This window comes from Myodes glareolus, chromosome 2, assembly GCF_982192425.1.
Source record: "Myodes glareolus chromosome 2, mMyoGla1.1, whole genome shotgun sequence".
NCBI classification, from domain to species: Eukaryota; Metazoa; Chordata; class Mammalia; order Rodentia; family Cricetidae; genus Myodes; species Myodes glareolus.
In genome coordinates this window covers 11,469,647-11,474,595 of record NC_142027.1, presented here as the reverse complement: position 1 = coordinate 11,474,595, position 4,949 = coordinate 11,469,647, and the positions used below count along the sequence as shown (strand labels likewise).

General features: G+C 36.8%; 1 pseudogene; it reads left to right on the top strand.

Moving 5' to 3' along the window:
• The first annotated feature begins 2,989 nt into the window (after window positions 1–2,989).
• Window positions 2,990–3,470, top strand: LOC125392966 (small ribosomal subunit protein eS17-like; annotated as a pseudogene).
• Window positions 3,471–4,949: the final 1,479 nt, after the last annotated feature.

Genomic DNA, 4,949 nt, shown 5'->3' with positions numbered 1-4,949 from the left:
GCCAATTCATTTTTAAATTAATCTGTATGTTATCCTCAGTCTCAAAGTTGATGTCTTTGCACATCTATGCCTTCTGCCTCATCCCTCCCACTCCTCCAAATCATTTGCCTGAAACTCCGGAATGTTTTTAATATTTACTGTTCCTTAGAGTACTTTCATTTCATCTCTATATCCTCATATCTTACAAGGCACTTACATCATTTATGCTTTTCAGATTCAATATTTGTAAGTTGTAATAAAGTAAGATTAGAATATAGAAACATATGCCAACACACCTACTATTTTCCAAGGAATTCTGTCCTTACAACCCCCATTGGCTACATTGTCACCAGTGAACCTAGAGGTCTGCTTTGTCACTCCTAATCTTTCACGTATGTCATGAGGGTACAATTTCATGATACCGAATCAGAACCTTTTTACCAGGATCTTCCTCCAAAAATAAAGGACTTCACATCCAATAAACACCACGGTGACCCCTGTGTCTATGTCTATTTTATACATAATTTTCATTAAAATTTTAATTATTTGATAGAAAGTGAGCAATCGAGCTCCTCAGAAATGTGCAGTATATTTCTTTATTATAAATGTCACCATTAGCCCATACAGTCTCTGGTTACCACATGAGTGGCCGTGGTAAGCTCTGAAGACTGTTCAGACTTTCTATTTGTTCTTTGGGGTGGATATTTTCTCATAAGCAACTAGCGGTCTGGGACTTAATATTTTTAAACAAAAAACTGTACTTTACATAATATCCAGTCTGAGAAAATGTCTTCTTTGCTATTCTCTTCAGCTTATCTAAAAAGCCTATGCTAAAGAAGATAGATTTTCTCCTTAATTGATGTGAACTGGTTAAACAGAAAATTAACACTTCAGTTCAACTGGTAATGATCACATAAGTTCAGGCTTCGCTGTAATTTGGGGTATGTGAAAACAGAATGCCCACTTTGACCTAGAGGGATAAGTCCTATACCATATTTGGATATCTATCCTATACTATATTTGGGATGTACTTGTGCACTTTATTTTTCTTTATATGCAACATTGTAATTTAACCGAGACCCTGATATGGAAGTCTCCTCTGTGTGCTGTGATTACCATTAATGAATAAACAAACTGCTTTGGACCTATAACAAAGCAGAACATAGGTAGGCAGGGAAAGCTAGGCTGAATGCAAGGAGGAAGGAGGCGGAGTCAGAGAGAAACCATAGAGCTACCAGAGACAGATGTGCTGAAACTTTGCTGGTAGGCCACAACGTCATGTTGATGCACAAATTACTTGACATGGGTTAAAATTAAGATGTAAGAGTTATCCAACAAGAAGTTAAAGAAAATGGGCCAAGCAGTGTTTTAATTATTACAGTTTCTGTGTGATTAGTTCAGATCTAAGCTAGCTGGGCAGCCGGGAAGAACAAGTACCCTCCTCCTACAAGAGCCTCTGCATTTCTATTGCTAAATCTAGAAGTCTCTTATGTAAATAAAGATTTGAAATACCATTAATGCATATAGTCACATCATTCTGAGGATTGTTAATCCTAAGAGGAAGCACAATTAAGTCGGTGGGCTGCTGTACTTATGACTAGCAAAAGGTAAAGATTTTGTGTTTGTTTGTTTGGGGGTAGGTTGTTGTATATTTTGCACATTTCATTCTGAGGACCACATGGAAAACAAAGGGTCTTAGCAATGAGTCTTCGGTTCCTTCCCTTGGCCTTCAGAGGGCAACCACAATTAGGCCGCCTTTCAGCCTGGAGCCACAGGCTTATGAACCAAAGCTTTGTTTTGAAGCATTTGCAGAGCATTTATAAACCACTCAAAAGACGCTGCAAGGGAGTACTGCCTTACAGGCTTCACAGGAAGCACATTTGGAAGACTGCTTTATGTTCCTGGCCACATAAAATACTTTAAGTGAAATGCTAGCATGCTGTCCTCTTTAAAGACATCTGCTTTAAGGCAAATGGTGAACGTAAAATATAAAATGCATTTGTTTCTAAGATATAAGCTATTGGTTGTAGGTTTATTAATATACTATCAAATAGGAGAATAATGTGAAGCTCACTAGCACTGTGTGAGTTTATGTTTTTAAGATGAAAGCAAATTAGCAGAATCCTTTCTCCCAAAAAAAATGTCAAAAAGAAATATATGCACATATACATCTTTAATTTTAGAAAGACTGGAAACATAGATAATAAAATTGAAATGGTAATTTCCTCTGGTTGGTAAGATTTATGGTTGGATATTTGTTTAAATTTTCTGTAGTTTATAAAAGTAATGTGATGAAACATTAGAGTCACAACCAGAAAAAACAAACATTATGAAAAATTTATATCTTTCTGAGGTATTTTTTCTGCCTTAAATTTAATAAAATCCATACAAATGGAATTAGTAAGCACTTCTACTCTTCAGGCTGCTAATATTTCTTAACCACTTATTTTTTATGGATTTCAGGAAAATTCTATAAATGGATAAATTTTAATAAAACTCTGTATTTTAACAATATCCAATCCCCTAGGTGTTTTGCTACTGGAAGTAATAGAAATTTATTTCCCCATATCTTAGAGGACTGAATTAAAAATTAAAAATACAGGCTAAGATCCTCTGAGTGTTAAGGAGAAACGTGGGTGCTTGCCTAGAAGGGAGCAAAGAACTTCCCTTAGCTTGAATACCAGGTTCCTCTTTCGTCTTCACACCCTCCCTCCCTTTTTTGTTTTTCTATTTAAATTCTTACCTTTCAAGAAGAAAATATCTTGGCTTGAGCATCCACAAAACCCCTTTGTCCAATAAACTCATATTCACAGATGTTCATATTATGATTATAGGGGAATACATTTAAGCACACAATAATTTTATGATTTTTCATGCCAAAGCTCAGACATTCTCAGACATTCAGGAGGGTGTTGCGTTTATTGTGCTATATGAGTTCTAACTATTAAGTATTTTGCCACAAGGACTGAACTAGTGTTTTCTGTGTCTTCTTTTACCAGGTCCTGTCAACATGGCTTGTGTTCACACCAAAACTGTGAAGAAGGTATCATCAAGAAGTACCACACCTACCTGGGTAATGACTGTCACACCCTGTGTGTGTGCAAGGAGATCACCATTGTCTCCAGCAAGAAAGTGTGCAACAAGATAGTGACTCCATCATGCATCTGTTGAAGAGGATTCTGAGAGCTGCGATTCCAGGTGAGCACCACCATGTTCAACTTCCTAGAAACATTTAAAAAGTTTTCATCTTAACATCAGTTCAGTCCTCTTCTTGTGTTTCTGTAACTAGTGGAAGGTTGTCTTGAAGGAGGAAGAGAGAGAGGGGAGAGATAATTATGTTCCTGAGGTCTCTGCCCCAGATCAGGAGATCACTGAGGTAGATCCTGGCACCAAAGAAATGCTGAAGTTCCCTGGACTTTGGCATCTCCAACCTGTGAGTCACTCAGCCTACAGTGTGGATGAATTTCAAAACACCATGTGGAGTCATTTGAATATTTTCTGTCATATTGTCAATAAATTTTAAAACAAAAAAACTAAAAAATCACTGAACTAATGTTAAGATTAAAATGGTTTTTAAAATGCCAGGAGGCAGATCCAGGCAGATCTTCCATGAGTTCAAGGCCAGCCTGGTGTTCATTGTGAGTTTCAGGCAGCACCTGCTACATAGTGAGACCCAGTTTCAGAAACGATAAACACCTTCAAGTTTCTTTGAGAAAAGTCACAAGGGTTCCTTACGCCTGAAAGCACAACCATGGTCCTGTTCCCTGATAACCTGATTTTCGGGGGCCTCCAACGCTGAAGACATTGGTTGACTTTGAGAATGTTCTTTATACAAGTTCATAGGAGCACATCCACAATAAATAAATAAAATAGACAAGGAAGACGTGGTGTTTACCCAGTGCCAAAGATTCTCTGTAACACTACAAGGCAGTTTACATACAGGTCGGATGCACAGCCCTGAGGACACGGGCCACCATTACTGTTTACTCTAGGAAGGTCGAGTTCTATGAAAATGGGCAAATCTGAAATTCACTGTCAATTCTGTTTCTGCAGACTGTGTTCATTGCTTATAAATGAAAATACAGCATATATTTTTACCAATAGTAAAAGTGCAGCTGGTTTCCAGTTGCTGCAGAGACTCTGTCTGATTAAAGTGTTGGGAATAAGAGACTGTCGACTTTTTAGGCCTACCCTACATCATGTACTCCAAAGCTAAGGAAACCAGAGAAAGCGGGGGAGAGAGGATGTAAGAGCCTTGTAAAGGACTGGAGTTTGTGGAATGTTCTCTCCCATGTTTGACCAGGTAACACATTACGAATTCTAGAAAATCCCGATGTATTCCTGTAGTCTTCATAAAACAGAATGTTTTATAACAGATTCCACACTGGCATGAAGTACATAAAGTACAGCACTTGCCTTTAATGCTTTATTAATAATAAAGTTTATGCTATCATATATCACTAACCTATCTGACATTGCTTAAAGCAGTATATTACTAGTGCTTAAATATATAGATTTTTAGTCAATTGGAATTTATTTACTTAAATTTTAATTTAATTATATGTGTTTGTATATTCGTGCATGTAGTAGCATATTTTTGTAACTATGAGTTGTATAGCTATTCTCACAATGAGCTCTTTCTTGTCACCAAGTTGCCTAGGTATGTTTGTGTCAGCACATACACACATGTATGTATGTTATGTGTATTATTGCAACTTACTCTTTGAAACATTTTGGAGTTATAATGTATTGCTATCAACTCTACAGTTACCATATTATACTTTATTTTTTTGAAGTTAAAACATAATTATGCCCCTTTTTTCATCTCTCTTTCTTTCCTCTAAATGTTCCCATTTGCCCGACCTTACTTTCTCTCAAATTCATGGCCTCTAGGCTCTTTCTCTTTAAGTGTGTGTGTGTGTGTGTGTGTGTGTGTGTGTGTTTGTGTGTAATTTATAAATGCATTAAAT